The following is a 17,287-nucleotide window of genomic DNA, read 5'->3' as shown; positions in this document are numbered from 1 at the left end:
CATGCAAGCAGCTGGCCCATTAAAGCACAATGTAACAGAGTGAGAGGCTCAAGTCCTTCCGGAATAGTCCTTTAAAGGAGCAATCAGGAAAATACAGTCTGGATGTGTTTCTGTAAATTACAAGGTTATCTTCAGGCTATGTGGACAAGCAGTGCTGTCTGAACTGAATTTCCCTCATAATTCTGATCCTCTTTGCCACTTAACAAATAACCTGCTACAAGTTCTAATAGAAATGTTATTTTCCAAAGAACAACACTTGATCATAAATACCACTGCTCTTTTTATTCTCTTCCAAGGCCATTTCTCCCTCACCCTCACTCTAATGCCACCTTTGTAACGGACAACATCTAAGATCCAAAGAAGAGCCCTCAAAAATCATTATTATAGGATCTAACCAAGTAGTAGAAAACCAGTATAAATCTCACAGGCATTTCATTTTCTGGTTATACTCATTTGACTTCCTTCCTAATCATAGGAGTTTATTTAATTTTATTTGGTTCCTTTTTAACTTTGTTAGTCTTAGATATTATGCTTTTTAAAAAGTGAAATTATCAAAACACACGCAAGGGATTTTATCTTCACACAGAATACCATATAGCTCTCACTTGAGATTATATAAAGGGCAAGTCTATTTCTTGACATTAAAACCTAAAGCAAACTTGATGGAAGTTCAAATATAATGAAAATAGAAGAAAGATACAAGGATGGCTTCAGTATCACTATAAAAACTACCCTCTTAGGGCTCAGAAAGGCACATACACATCCACAGATCACAAGATGTGATGGGGATTCACCATCTTCACTTGTACACTGACCTTCTCATTTTTATTAAAAAAATGGTTTTTACCACATACGTTCCCTTGAAACAGCGAGTCTAATACCCCCAGAGAAAGAGGCTGTGTAGATTTAGAAGCTACTGTCAGCCCCAAAGTGAATGCACACTAATCTAAAGAGGAATGAGCCATTGGACAGAGATTCCAAATAGCTCTGCATTTAATTTCTACATAACTTTAGGAAGTCACAAATCCTGAGTAAGCCAGGTTACCTAGCAACCAAATGCTCATTTCAATGCTCCTTCCCACCCTATCCCCTTCATCAGCTGTGTTCTCTCCTGAAAATACCAGTGGAAAGAAGGGGTAGGAAGGGGGGAACTCTGAAGCTAAGCATGATGTAACTTCAAAGCATAATAACAATTACTAGTGCCGGGTCTGATAATAATATGCCAAATAACGACTCAGATAAAAGACCAGGAATAAGTTTCATTTGTTGATATCACAATTTGGGATATGTAAGGTAATTCTTGAAGAACCAAAAATAAAAAAAGGTTTTAAAATTCTGACAAGCTAGAGAAAGAGATGTATACAATCTTAATGCCAGAAGGGGAAATGGGCTGCAAAGGTTTTGCACAGGCATGGTCAAGAGAGGTTTTAGGGTTCAGGCTAATCTTGGGGATGGAAAATTAGGAAAGGCTTCAAATCAGAAAACCGACAGAAACCCTGGCAGGTCTCCCACTGCCCAGTCAATCAAATTCTTTAAGGCCACCAAGTGTATAAGAGGACTGACCTATCACACAGAGGGGTAGAGAGCAACTGCTTAATGCTATTAAAGACAGCCAACTTAAAACTGATGTTAAAAATTCACAGACATTGTGAAGAACTGCCACACTAGAATCAGGGATTTCCTTCTCTGAAATGTTCAGGCTAGAAATACGAACTTTCTGGGACAGGCCTCCACTGAGCAAAGGATAGATCAGTTCCTGAAGTTCTTAAAAAGATATTCTGGAATATAAGTTGGGAACATGGGATTTGGGGTCAGACAAGCTTTCATGAAAATCCCATCATGTATTTCCTGTGTTGACTTTCTGACAACATTGTATTCCCTGTGTGGCTTCACATGGGACTATTAACTAGATTAAATGAGTTACTGTACATGTTGCACCTGGTGTATAGCATATGCTTCATAAATGTTTGCTATTTATGATGCTGTCCCTCCAAAAAGATTCTCTCTCTGAATAAAGTTTAAAACTGGCCGTGATTATATTTTGCAAAAATGGTACCCAAAATAATTGCCTGGTGCCAAAAAAAACTGCTTAAGTGTCAAAGAACCCACGCCTCTACCTATAGCTGTACCTGGCGATGTGACTGTCACTTGTGTGCACATAACACACGGTAACATATTCTTGCCGCCCGACCGAGCCACTAAAAGCAAACCTGTCTTCAATTGTTCTTCCAGCCAGTTAAAAAGTCATTGTCACTAAATGAGGCATGGTAAGAGCCAAGTGTTTCACATCTAACAGAAGTTTTTGTTGAGCATAAATTTAATTATTTGAGTTTTGGTCAGCCTACTACTGAGCCTGGATTTCTGTTGTTGTTTTGCTATGAAATAATCACATAACACATGTACAATATAATGTATGTGAAAAAAAATGCCTATGTAGCTACCTGCAGAACCTTACAAGCACCTTGGAAGTTCTGTGTGTAGCCCTTCCTAATCACACTCTCCCCTTTGCCCCAAGAAGTAACTACTATCTTCCTGCATTTTATGTTAATAGTTCCCTTGCTTTTCTTTAGTCTTCCCATACGTGAATCAATCCTTAAACAATGTATTGCTTTGGTTTAGCACTTGTTTTGAATTTTACATAAATGGAATCACACTGTATTATTCTTCTACCTTGCCTCTCCACTCACTGTGTGCTTGTGAGATTCATCCTTATGGATACACACCGTTGTAGGTCACTCCCACGACTATTTATCATAAATGTACCACAATTTCTTTATTCAGTATACTGCTGATTGACAAATAGGTTGTTTCCAGTGTTCTGCTGTTATGAATAGGGTTACTATGAGCATTCTTGCACATGTGTAAGTTTCTCTAAGGCACTGCCTCCCAACCTTTTTCACCATGCAATTTATATAGAATATGATAATATTAGAACGGCAAACTGAAGTTATTAGACAAAACTGCTCCCACTCCAGGCTTGGATCTGCTCTGCTACCTTGCTCTGCTATGCTGAAGGCTAAGGGGGTCAGGGGACCATCTCAGAAGGCATTCCAAATGTCTTTCAAAAATCATATACCAATTTATACTGTCAACACCATTGTATGTATATTCCCTTTGCTCCACATTCTTGTCCAATGCTTGATGTTGACAGACATTTACCAATCTACTAGGTATGAAACGGTATCTCAACATGGTTTTAATGTTAAAACATATTTATACTGCCTCTATGATTAAAACTGTAGGGTACTGGAACATGAAGTGACAAACCAATAGAAGAGAACAGAAAATGCAGAAATATAGCTAATTAATTACTTATAGCAATTAACTATAGGATAGGGGCACATCCCAAATCAGTGGGGAAAAGATGAACTTTTTAATAAGTAAGTGGTTTGTGATTTCCAAATAGCCATGTTAAAAAAAAAAAAAAAAGAGAGAGAGAAAATTGGATCCATTCCCCAGACCATACAGCAAAATAAATTCCAATGGTCACAGATTTAAATGTTAATTGATAAAACCACACAAGTGCTAAAAGAAAATATGAGTGACTATCCTATAACTGTGCTGTCCAAAATGGCAGTCATTATCCATACATGGCTACCAAGTACCTGAAACGTGGCTAGGAACTGAATTTGAAGTTTTAATTTATTTTAAATAATTTAAATTGAAATTAAAAAACTGACACTCAACTCAGTTATTAGAAAACTTTTACGTACACTTAGAACAACTTGGTTATGTGAATTTACTTTTTCAACTGTAAATTTTATAGTCTAAATACAGATTGAGTATTTACAACGAAAATTTAGTGACCACATTGAGATGTGCTAAGTATAAAATACACATCAGTTCTCAAAAATTTAGCATGAAAAAATGTAAAATATCTCATTAGTAATTAAAAATGCTGATTACTTGTTGAAATAACAATATTTTTGATATATTGGGTTAAATAAAATATGTTATTAATTTCACCTTTCTTTCTACTTTTTTTATTGTGGCTGTTAAAAATTTACATATGTGGTTCCTATTATGTTTTTATTGGATAGTGCTGCTTTACAATCTAGAAGAAAAGTTTTTCCACATCCTGATTCAAATCCAAGAGGCAATAAAGAAAAAGACTGATATAACTGACTAAATCAAGGAAAAATAATTTACACTAAAAAAACCATAATCAGAGGAAAAAGACAAATGATAAACTGGGGAAAAACTGTCAGATGTTAGGGATAATATCCCTAGTATATAATATTCCTAATACATAAAAAGCTTCATAAAATAAAGGGGAAAAAAAGACCTAAAATCCTATAACAATCGGCAAAAAATATGAAAAGACAGTTCACAGAAAAAGAAATGCAAGTGGCCCCAAAACATATGAAAAGGAACTCAAGCTAGCTCATAATAAAAGAAATGCAAATTAAAATTACACAAAGTATCATTTAAATGTCAATGACCCAAAGGTTTTTACAACATGTCTACTGGTAAGACTGTGGGGTAAGAAGGCACTCTCATTACCTCTGGTGGGAATGCAAAATTGTGTAGCACCCACAGAAGGGACTTCGGCAATATTGAACAAAACTGCAAATCTATTCATCCTTTGACCCAGCAATCCCACTTCTAGGGATCTATCTAAAGATAAACTGGAAAGAATACATACATAAATATTCACAAGGCTATTCACTGCAGCACTGTTCATTCAGCTGTCCATTGAGCTAAGGAAAAATAATGTTTCCGTTCAGGCTTTATGTCTGATTTGCAAATAAAACCCCATCACCGAAAACAAATCATTCCCAATACAATGTAAGAGCAAAAGACTGAAAATAACTATATATCCAAAAGAACAAAGTTTGGTTTATTTACACAGTGGAGTCTCTGAAGTTGTAAAAGGCACTAAGAAATGTTCATACATGGCTTCAGAGTGATCTCTGAAAAATACCATTAAGTGCAAAAGGCAAAGTGCGTAACTATAGTATGCAACCTTTTTTCTAAAAGGAAAAAATAGATATGTTTGCTTACATTAAATAGAAACAATATGCACATATGTATATATACATGTCATACACACACCAGGTATATACAAAAACATATCAATACACAAACATATGTATATATCCATATCTCAGTAGCTAGATATACATACTTACATATTTTTCTAACGTTGTCCACTTGAACAGACCTAGGAACAATGACCAGCCCAGAGGCAATGAAAACTACTAACACCCGGATTGTGGTATCTAAATACCATTTACCAATAAAAAGATCTGGGACAGGAAAAGTACTAGATCAGCCTGAAATACCTTGTTGTACCACAAAGTAAAGACGTCCTCAAAGACCACGAGAGTCATGTCAAAATGATTCAGAAGCCAATTTAAAGAATCTCCTACAGGCCCAAGATAATTTGAACTTCAAAAGAAATAACTTCAAAGGACTATAAACACATGAATTGTGTTAAAATCCATGAGCTCATAATGATACTTTTTAAAAAACCTCATTGGTCTTCTTTGGAAGATGTCAGAAAGTCAACTCATAATTCTGAACATTATTTAAAACAGAGGGAACAAAACTGAGCATTAATTTTCCTATATCCCGAGGTAACCAAGTAATTGATGTGGAAAATTTCTTCTTAATAGAAAAACTCCAGCTAACAAATGCAGAAGGGATGACAGAATATCATCATTTTTCAACTGTTTCTGAAATAATACATCTAAGCAATGGCCAAAGTGGTTTTTGAAGGGCCTGGGGAAGCTTTATAATGGAAAGGTCAGGCTGACAACACCTAAATCCACCAATTAGTCTTAACCTCACAAATAAAGAAACAAGAAGGCCTCCTGATGTGATATAAGAGGAAGTACAGAACACTTTCTATGAGGTACTCTTGCCAAACTACCTGATCAAGCTTCCAGTCTAGATCAAACTACAGGAAATATTGGAAACTGAAGAATATAGTGAAGAACACTAAGAAAGAAGATGCAATCGGCAAACTACAGAATGCAGGGAATCCTACAGATTAAATCCCTGTTTCTTTAACAAATAAACTGCTAGGGGAGAAAAAGAGGAGGGAAAAATAGAGAAAGGAAGCCTATAAAGATGGGGACTTCCCCGGTGGCACGGTGGTTAAGAATCCACCTGCCAATGCAGGGGACAGGGGTTCGAGCCCTGGTCTGGGAAGATCCCACCTGCTGCAGAGCAACTAAGCCCGCAAGGCACAACTACCGAGCCCACACACCGCAACTACAGAAGCCCGCGCACCTAGAGCCCGTGCTCCACAACAAGAGACGCCACCGCAATGAGAAGCCCACGCACCGCAATGAAGAGTAGCCCCTGCTCGCCGCAACTACAGAAAGCCCGCACAGCAATGAAGACCCAACGCAGCCAAAAAAATAAAAACATAAAAATAAATAAAAATAACATTAAAAAAAAAAAGAAAGACGGATGCATCTCTCAAGTGTGAAACAAATTAATCATTAAAAAAATGTTTGGGGCCTCCCTGGTGGCGCAGTGGTTGAGAGTCCGCCTGCCGATGCAGGGGATACGGGTTCGTGCCCCGGTCTGGGAGGATCCCATATGCCGCGGAGCGGCTGGGCCCGTGAGCCATGGCCGCTGAGCCTGCGTGTCTGGAGCCTGTGCTCCGCAACGGGAGAGGCCACAACAGTGAGAGGCCCGCGTACCGCAAAAAAAAAAAAAAAAAAAAAAAAAATGTTTGGGCCCACCAGGAAAATTTGGTTACTGACTGGATACTTGATATTAAGAAATTATCGTTAAAAAGTTTTTAGGGGGCTTCCCTGGTGGCGCAGTGGTTGAGAGTTCGCCTGCCGATGCAGGGGACACGGGTTCGTGCCCCGGTCTGGGAAGATCCCACATGCTGCGGAGCGGCTGGGCCCGTGAGCCATGCCCGTGAGCCATGGCCGCTGAGCCTGCGCATCTGGAGCCTGTGCTCCGCAACGGGAGAGGCCACAACAGTGAGAGGCCCGCGTACCGCAAAAAAAAAAAAAAAAAAAAAAAAAAAAGTTTTTAGGAATGATAATGATATTGTGGTTATGTTAAAAGGAAAAAAAGCTGCTATCATTTAGAAACATAATCTAGTATACACAGACAAGGTGACATAGTGTCTGTGATCTGCTTCAAAGAGAAGCAGTAGGTGAGGGGAAAGGAATGTGTGTGTGGTGGGAAGGGTAGGGGGACTGGCGCAAAGAGAACTGCCCAGGAGTCGATAATTAAGAGCCTGACTTTAGAGTCAGAAGGCCTGGATTCTCAGCACTACCACTTGCTGGCTACAAGACCTTGGTCAAGGTCCCAGAGACCCTGAGCCTCAGTTCTTCTTTATCCATCAAGTAGAGGTAACAGTCGTAGGTTCTTCACAAGGTTGTCTCAAGCATTAAAGACAATGCATGTAAGGTACTTAGCACAGCACCTGGGTACAGAGTAAGCACTCAATACATGTTAGCTTTTATCATTACTACTGTCAATTATTACCACTGATATTCAAGATCACGAAGCTAGAGTTAGGAGGTGGTGGAAACGGGATAAAATGTGCTGAATCCAAAGCCCACACTCTTTCCAATACATTTATGATGTTGCCCCCATCTCCATCCAGGGTCTCTCAGTGGAGACTGAGGACAAGTAACAATTCACTCTGCAACAAGAGTCTCTATTTCTACCACAAACCTTTTTTTTTTTTTTTTTTTTGTGGTACGCGGGCCTCTCACTGCTGTAGCCTCTCCCGTTGCGGAGCACAGGCTCTGGACGGGCAGGCTCAGTGGCCATGGCTCACGGGCCCGGCCGCTCCGTGGCATGTGGGATCCTCCCGGACCGGGGCACGAAGCCGTGTCCCCTGCATCGGCAGGCGGACTCTCAACCACTGCACCACTAGGGAAGCCCTACCACAAACCTTTAATGACACTGCTACTCAGCCTGGCTTCTGCAACTAGCCATCCTTTGTCACAATGTTGTCACTCAATGTGTCCTTACTGTGGATGGCTCCTCATCTGGTGGCATGTAAACACTCAAAAGTGTCTTAACCCCTTTATAAATCACTATGCACAATCATAAATTCACAATGATTAAACGCTGTGTTATTTCATCATCCTCCCAAAACATGGCCTCAGATTTTTACTACACCAGGTACTGGCATAAATTATATAAGGCAAACCTCAGAATCCCGACATATAAAACTAACAAAGTGATAAAGCTTCAAACTTTGCAAGCATCATGAATATAATAATAATACTAAGTACCTATATCTTGTTATCTCCCATAAGGTAAATATTTCCACTTTTATTTAATAACAGAACTACAAATTCTGAGAAAAACTCTTCAGTGCTATTTTACTTCTTCATGTGACAATTCTAAGCACTCACCAATTCCTGATCCATCCTCTCTTCCTGACACCACCTGCCTGGTTCTCTTGCCTCAGTGAGGAGCCTGCACTTTTCAGTCTCCTTCACTATCCTTTCCATCCACAGCCCATAAAAGATGGTGTTCCCTGGAACTCACGGTCCAGTGTTTTTCTTCTATAATATTTACTTTCCCTGGGCAATCTCATACAAAACCACGTAGCTTCAACTACCACAGATTCAAAAACTCTCTCTCATTCATTCATTCAACAAATATGTGCTGGGCCCCAATTGTGCGGTAGGTGTCCTGGGGACACTCTCTGTTCCCCTCCAGTCTTTTACCCACACTCACAAAGGAACCATCTATCATGCAAATTATGTCTCTCCCCTGTTTACAATCTCTCAATGCCTCTTATTTGGGGCAGTGAGTCCAAACTATGTACTGTGAAGCCTTGCATAGTTGATCAGTCTTATCTTGCATCGTGCTGCAAGATGCAGAAGCTCCAGCCACAATGACCCACACCCACGTTTCTCCACGTCACTGTGTGTCCCCTGCTGGAATGCCCTACTTCATCTTCCATCTGCCCCCAGATCCCTTTATCCACAAATGCCAGTCTGTGAATTAGTCTATGAATCCATAGTAAAATGAGGAAAACAGTTAGTAAACCAATGTTCGTCCCCCAATATTTTTGGAAATGTCAGCAATACCCTAGGGGACCCTTGTGCAGCTTTCAAGTGTCATCCAGAATACCTCCTTCTCTGTGAAGCCTTCTATGACTTCTTTATGTTGGGGAATCACATAATTCATTGTCCAAACTGGGAGACTTTTGAGGGCAAAGGGGGTGCATTAATAACTATGTTGAACAATGGGCACAGACCAGGACTGTCCCAGGGAGACAGGGTGCCGGGTCAGCCTACCTCTAGACAGAGTTGGCTGCTTTCTCCCCTCAACTTCCAAAGCACCTTGACTCTTTACGACATATCATGTGCTTGTCAATTCCCACACTTGTCTGAGAAGTCCACAAAGTCAGGGCCAGGCCTTCTTATCTGTATCTCCAGCATCTCTCCAGTGCCAGGCACAGAGATGACACAAAGTATCATCAACAAAAGTCAATGTTTGTTTAATATATTATCTAAGAGAGTAAGAGGAGAGATTAGATGCTTTAACCTCGGCAGCAAAGGAATTAAACAATTCCCATTATCTTTTCTCATCCCTGAGAAACTCCACTTCCTCATTTGGTTAAAGAGTTTTAAATGGGAGCAAGGTCTTCACAAAGAAAAATTCTAAGCCTCAGACCAATGACCAGCTGTCAATCAACCAACAGCTACTTATTCAGCATGTTATACTCTTAAGGCCCAGTGGGCACGATAGAAGAGCTGATAATTCCGTGGGGCGACAAATAAACATAAATGAAGACCAAAACTAATGATGAAATAAAATAAACAACAAATAAGTGTTGCAGGAGTTCGTGGAAGCCAAGGGAGAAACCACTCTGATGGTCAGAGAAGACGCTTCCTGAAGGAGAAGGGATTTGAACGGAGACTCGAGAAATGGCTTGGACCCCAAGAGAAGCCACCGAGGGAGGAAAGCTCAAGGCCGGGCGGGGGTGGGTGTTCGGACGGCCACCAAGGGTAAGCAGATGTTTGTTTTGGGAGCTGTACCTAGACTGTCATGGACTCCTGGCATAGAAACCAGAACATCTGAATTTTCAGTAGATATTAAACAACTCAAAGAGGTTCCTGGATTCTCACCTCCTTCCTCAAAATAGTTATAGTATCTGCCTGAGACACAGAATTAGATATATGTAGCTTATTCCTTTATAACCTTTTAATTGTAAGAACTGTTACAAAATTATCTTAGGAAAATTGCTTTTGGCAACTTTCAGATAGAACTGCTGAAGTCACCCCTTGGCATGTATTAATTATCTGTGTCTTTGAAAAGTTCTCTGCAAACCTCAGCCTGAGCCTGCAGCATCTCCTTACTCTACATCTGGCCTTTCAATCCTCTCCCGAAAGAAAATGTACTGTTGATATAGGGGCTCCCCTGCACTGTAAATGACCTGTGTAGATCTCCTTGTCAACTGTGGGGTTCAGGGAGAAGCTTTTAGGTGTGCCTGTGATGATACACACTGCATCTATTGGATTGTTGGGTGGGTGTCACCTACTCCACCAGCATCTGTGATGAGGGGTATGAAAAATGTCCTCACACTCCAGCAAAGACCACCAACCTCTCATTCTCCTTCTTTACCTTGCTCAGGCAGGGAAAACCATAAGTCACCAAGTAAGGTAGAAAATGTCCTAATATATGGTGTAACAATAAACTGAAACTACTGCAATAACCACTGCACTCAAATAAAACACAGATCCATCAAAGAAAGGGAATTCTTACTTAAAAACAATTGTCCCTGCTCTCCTTTAAAGCACCTTCTTCCAAAAGCCCTGGAGCGCTCAGGATATTGCGTAACTAGCGCTGGATCTACTTCTGAAGTATGGTTTTGTGAAAAGACCAACCTAAGTTCGTATGCAATGAGTCAATAGGCTGTGTTTTTCCAGTAGCAGTCCTCTTTCTCCCACTGACCCTACTGGTAGGGCCAACACAGGTTATAAATTTATAAGGGAAAGCGACAATGGTGGGTCTTAGCTAAAGAATCCTTGCTTGGTAGAAATGTGTCTAATGAGCTTATAAAATTTTCATGGAGAGCAGTAAAACCACAACAAATGAGAAAAAATTTGGTTCATATTACAGTAATGTTTATTTAACCAACATTCATGTAACCAACATTTATTTAACCAAAGGAGAAAAAAATAAGGTATTGAGGATGAAATTAAACAAACCATTCTACTTCTGTGACTAGTAAGTAGACGTGGGTGTACAGGAAAGCCTTTCAATGGTGCCACTATGAAAATCTCTGAAGTGCCTCTCAAGATATGTTGTCCAATCTTTAAAAATAACAATAGTCACCTAGATATTCCTTTATCTATTATCCAACATAGGCTGTAACAGCTAAGTGAAGTGAAGAAGCAAAGTGCTTCAGCTATGAGTAAAGGGCTTAAGAGCCGTTAAAAGTCAAAAATATTGTGTAATCAAAAGTGAAAACAAAAGCGAAAGATCCCCAAACTTGGGGGTGTTCTAACTCCATTCTCCTAAAGGTACAAAGCATGTATGCGGACTTCAACTCATGAATGCTTGTAAACACATCTGCTGAGATGGCGTGAGCCTGTGAAACAGGCAGAGGCAGGCATGTGCTGGAAGATCTGAGGGCTTGATGGAGAGAAGTGGGTGGAAGGCATAAGGGAGGTGTAGGGGGCAAAGTAGGACAAGGCAGAGGGGCCCTGAGGGTAGAAAGGAGAAGTGGCTGGAAGCAGAAAGTCTACACTCGAGCAGAGAGGTGGGAGGAGTCAGAGGGAAAGTGGGCCTGGAGATAAGGTTCAAGTACTGGAAAACGTCATTCGGAAACACACAACCCAAGTCCTGCAGGCAAAAGTAAGGTGGTGGGAGAAGCAGCAGGAGAGCCTATGGATGAAAATCTGTGGGACAGAAAAACATGGAAACACTTCAGAAAGGATAGGTAGATGAAGGGGACAGTTGGCAAAGGGGCAAGGTAAAAGGCAGCCCAAGGAGAGCGAAAAGAGGTAGGGGCAAAGCCACAGAATGAACGCTGGCAGGTTGAGCGTGCTCGCTGCATGAGACAAGTCTCAACTTTGCTTGTTTTATTTTAGAGGGACCAGCAGTGAATACCAATTGTAGCTCCCTTGAGAAAATCCAGTAAACCAAGAGGTGGGGCTACCTGTGAGCTTCCCCAGGACGTCTCCCCGACTCCCTGATGCAGGCATCTTCTGGGAGAGATCCCAGCATGGAAAGCCCTGAGTGCTATGGCTGCAGGACAGTGCCAAGTAAGACAACGGTACATGAAAGAACTGTGAAAACCATAAAGCTCCCTATAAATATGAAGCATTGTTATTCACTGAATGCCTCGGACAAAAAAAGAAAGACCACAGTCACAATCAGGAGTGAAGAAATATTTGTCAAATACGGATATTATCTATATTCCAAATCAAGATGACCCTAACTAGAAGTTCCTATTTGAGAAGACATTATGCTTGGTATGTTTACTTTCCTGTCCAATACTTCTCAACATTTAAAAACCCTACCTGATGGGGCTTCCCTGGTGGCGCAGTGGTTGAGAGTCCGCCTGCCAATGCAGGGGACACGGGTTTGAGCCCTGGTCTGGGAAGATCCCACGTGCTGCGGAGCAACTGGGCCCGTGAGCCACAACTACTGAGCCTGCGCGTCCGGAGCCTGTGCTCCGCAACGGGAGAGGCCACAGCAGTGAGAGGCCCGCGTACCGCAAAAAAAAAAAAAAAAAAAAAAAAAACCCTACCTGAGGCATAATATGGAGCTCTTGATAAACTATCCTACTGATTTATTAAAATGGAAATCCGCATCTAATGCATTTCCAAGGAGGTTTTTGACACATTACAGATCTTAACTAATTAGGTGAATTCCATTCAATTCAATCACTCATTGAGTTATTCCAAGTGCAAGGGAGTGTACAAGCCGCCATGGGGGTTGCAGAGATGAGCAAAACAGTTTGCCTCTAACTACCTAGTTCGGTTAGTTAATCTTCTCAGTTTCCATTCAGATTGGGGCAGGTGCATCTCCTCTCACAAGTATAGAGAGAAAGCAATCTTAACATTATGTGACTACCCTACAACCTAGGAAATGCATTTTCCAGGAACACAATGAATTAAAAAGAAAAAAAAAGGGATTTTTTTTTTTTTTTTTTTTGCTGTGTTGGGTCTTCGTTTCTGCGCGAGGGCTTTCTCTAGTTGTGGCAAGCAAGGGCCACTCTTCACTGCGGTGCGCGGGCCTCTCACTAGGGCGGCCTCTCCCGTTGCGGAGCACAGGCTCCAGACGCGCAGGCTCAGTAGTTGTGGCTCACGGGCCTAGTTGCTCCGCGGCATGTGGGATCCTCCCAGACCAAGGCTCGAACCCGTGTCCCCTGCATTAGCAGGCAGATTCTCAACCACTGCGCCACCAGGGAAGCCCAAAAAAGGGACTTCTTAATACCTGGTGACTGCGGACACTGCTGTGTGTTCATTTCCATGTTCATCCTAGCCCAGTTTACGTGCAACCACTCTTGTCCTGATTGCATAACCACAGCATGTCAAGTTGTTTCTTGTTGCAAGTGTAACTTGTAAAATTAAACTTCAGAACTGAGGGAGTCAAGCAAAATAATTGCCTACTTTAAAAATATGTATGTATATAATTTACATGTCACTTTCGATAAGCTCTTGATTTATGATCTCTTAAAGTCACAAATGTCACCAATTTTAAAATACAGTTTCAGTGTACAATTCTCCTTGCACGCAGGCCCTATCCGTCTTCTCAGTTTTCTAAGTATTATATACTGATCTATTGCAAGCTGCCTTTCTTTTTTGTTTTTTTCCGGTACGCGGGCCTCTCACTGTTGTGGCCTCTCCCGCTGCGGAGCACAGGCTCCGGACGCGCAGGCTCAGCGGCCATGGCTCACGGGCCCAGCCGCTCCGCGGCATGAGGGATCCTTCAGGACCGGGGCACGAACCTGCGTCCCCTGCATCGACAGGCGGACTCTTAACCACTGTGCCACCAGGGAAGCCCCTGCCTTTCATGTTTTAATGAGAGCCTAAGTAATCACAGCTTTTACTTCTCCCAAGCTCCAAGGCTTCTAAAATTCCAAGGAGGAACATAAGATGTCCAAAAATGCACTTGCTTGTGCCTCACAGGGTTCCAAACTCTATCGATAAGTTCACGAGAAGCTGGTGATACTTATCACACTTAAGGCCCTCTGTGAATAATCTCCTGCCCTCTCCTTTTCTAATGGGCGGTGCCATGATTCTTTCTCTCCAACCTGGGGCGTCTCATTCCCTGACAGAAAATGGCTAGAAGAAAGGGGCCACAAGGAGCCTGGAGCAAGCCACTCAGGATGTGACCGTCAAGTCTTGCCTGGTCAGAAATCCAACACATGTGCCGAGGCACCATCAACCTGGAAATGATATTCACAGTGGGACACGCCACCTTCCTCCTGGGTCGAGTTTCTGCATCAGTCACAGCAAACAGTACCAATTAATGAACAAGCTTTTGATGTATACCCTGTGATTCTTCAAGAAGCTCAAACCACTTCAGACTGTGGCCTACGAATTCCCAGAAATCCATGCTAGATGATAAAGTGAGATCAGGTGTGAGAGGGTAAAGGGTAAATTACTAGCCAATAAAACAAAATTATCAGCTCTCTCAACCACTGAAACTGAGTCAGCTGAAAAGGGAAGCTAGAACCTCAGGATCCTTCTAGGATGAACTTTCCCTCCCTACCAACCAAGTCCAATTTTTCTTGGGAAAAATGCCCGAATGGAGATAAGCTTGACAACAGAAGCACCCCACTCCTTCGCAGGCATCTGCTCATCCAAGTGCTGAGTCCGCTTGTCTTTGTCGCTTTTCCGAGTAGCCCTCCGGAGCTGTTCTCTGAACCCAGTCTGCACAGCAGGAAACACTGAAGGAGGTTACCTTTCAATGCTGCATTTCTGATCCGTGAACTACTAGTCCCAGCACTGGTTTAATGCAGAGATAAATACACTCAGCTGTCCTATCACCGGCACTTACTACTTTATAAGAGCAAAAGAAAAATAGATGATTAAGTCTAAATTTATCTCCATGCCTGATCAATGGCATTTCCAAACAGCCAACACAGAACATGTTCTATTGATCCTACAATCCAGCTCTAGAAGTATGAAAATGGGGAGGAAACCCCCAGATTGAGCATCTTGAACTTAAAGACCCTTCAGAAACATCACCTTCTCCCCCCAAGAAAGCTAGAGTAGCCCAGGCCCACTCTACCCACAATTTTTTTCTACCCTGGTACATCCCAATTCTACCAACTGAAAGGTTATTCCATTAGGTAGAAGGTGAGCCCAGCCCATGAAGTTAGGAAGTGTTCATAAGATCTGTCTGTGTAATGAACGTGTCACTTCCCCAAACTGCCCAACTGTTTTCTTAAAAAAAAAAAAAAAAAAAAAACTATTACATGGAATTTATGTTGTCAGTCCCCCTCCCAAAGTCTGAGTCAGAGTATATGTGTCTTTAGTGAAGTTCTAGGTGACCAGGGTGTATCACTTTCAGACTTGCTCCAATAGCTGAACTTAGGGCTGTCTTCCAGCCACGGTACAAAATAAGCAACTATCTATTTTAAAACAATTTTCCTACCCCACATGCGATGGGAGATACCTCATACATAGGTCGTCAACTTCCTACTGGAAAACAAGCACTTCTATCGCAAACTGTGTTTGTCACCTCCCAGGATTAATACGTGTTTATGTGTATATATTTTTATCCTTGACCGTGCAACTCTTGGAGCAGAGAAAGCCACCCCAATTTTTACCATCGTGCCTGAGACAATTCAGAGCTTTAGAAGAGGGATGAATGGGAGATGAAAGGCTCTAAGCCCAGGGGCTCCTCTCACACAAACAGTAAGTGGAAAAAAAAAAAAAATCCCTCCGAGGAGGGGGTGGGGGGCAGGGTGGAAGACCGGCGAAGGACGTCAGGCAGCAAACCAGAGGCAGCTGCGGCGGCCGCACTTCGCGAACTGCCTGCAGAAGGGAGTGAAATCTTTCCCCAGTACAATAACCAGGCACCCTCTGGCTGCCTCGCATGGGCACGAATAATAAATACATCGAGGGGGGCAAATCGCTGCATCGAGACAAGTCACCCCAAAAAGGTCAAAACTTCAGAAATCCCGGGGATCACGGCACCCACACAAACACATCAATCAGTCGCAGCGGGAGAAGAGACTAGGAGATTTAGCAGAGGATACTGAATTTTGCTTTTTCTTTCAAGCTCTGGCTTGCAAAGTACGGCGGCTACAGTCAGAGCTCGAGAGGAGCAGGAAAGGCTGAGGGCGGCGGGGAGTGCGGATGGGAAGGGAGGGGGGTCGAATCCCAGCCACCCAGGCCTCAATGTGACGAAAGTCGTCAGCAGCCCCAACCGCATCCCAACCCCTCCGCCCCGGCCGGCAGATGACCCCAGCAGCTCCCCACAACCCCAGCTTCCGTCCCCGCCGGCCCCGCAACGGCAGCGGCGGCGGCGGCAGTGGTAGGAGCAGCAGCAGCAGCAGCAGCAGCAGCAGTAGCAGCAGCAGCCCCGGCCCGGGCCGCGCGCGCCGGCAGCGCCACGACCGCGGCTCCCATCCCCGCCGCGCGGCAGGCACCCCGCAGGCCTCCCTCCCAGCCCACCCGGGCGCGCCCGGAGCAGAACCCGGGCGGGCTGCGCCGCCAACTCCCCCCGCCCCAGGTCGGCGTGGGCTCACGCTTACCTTGGGCGCTCGCGGGGGGGGCTGAAGGTGGTAAGCCTCCCGCCCCCCGCCCGGATCCTCCTCGCTTGTTTTCTTCCTCCCTTCTCCTCCTCTTCTTCCTCCTCCCCACAGTGAGTCCGGGTCTCCCCCTCCTCCCAGACGCCGGGGGTAAGAGCCGAAACCCCCGAAGCCCGGCCCGCGTGCGTGCGTGCGGGAGGCGGCGGCGCGCGGCCAGCTCTCCAGTAACTGAGCGCGGCGCGCGGCTCCCAACTAAAGTGTGAAAGAAGCGGCGGCCGCGGCACGGAACGTCCCCCCGGGAGTGGGCAGGGAGCAAGCCGGAGCTGGTGGGGAGCGAGCGAGCGAGGGAGGGGACCTGGAAAAAGGGAGGGGGAGGGAGGGAGGGGACCTCCTCGCCCAGTCACTCACTCGAGGGGCGGGGGCAGCCAGACACTCCCCCACCGTCGGCCCCTCCCCGCGCCCGGCTCCCGCGCGCGTCCAGCACCCAGCCTCGCCCCTGGGAGCGGCCTGCGGAGGCCGCGAGGCTGCCGGGCACCCCGGAGAAAGGGACCAGGAGAGCGGGGCTGCCAGGGCTGCAGAGAGGGAAGGAGGGTGAGGACGGGCGTGTGTGCGTGAAAGCTGCGT

The 17,287-nt window shown here is 43.9% G+C and overlaps 1 protein-coding gene across 1 annotated transcript in view; it reads right to left on the bottom strand.

Annotated features, from left to right (window-relative positions):
* The window catches only part of LOC308610185 (uncharacterized protein C1orf21), a 233,901-nt gene extending 217,109 nt beyond the window's left edge, over positions 1 to 16,792 (bottom strand). Inside the window, exon 1 of the mRNA XM_081223531.1 lies at positions 16,667 to 16,792. The gene's annotated coding sequence lies outside the window, so the exon portion shown is untranslated. The remainder of the gene's footprint in view (positions 1 to 16,666) is intronic.
* Between the last annotated feature and the right edge of the window lie 495 nt (positions 16,793 to 17,287).

Source organism: Mesoplodon bidens (assembly GCF_964165515.1).
Source record: "Mesoplodon bidens genome assembly, chromosome: 2".
Lineage (NCBI taxonomy): Eukaryota > Metazoa > Chordata > Mammalia > Artiodactyla > Ziphiidae > Mesoplodon > Mesoplodon bidens.
Note: the sequence above shows the minus strand (reverse complement) of the source record. Positions and strands in the feature narration are given on the sequence as shown.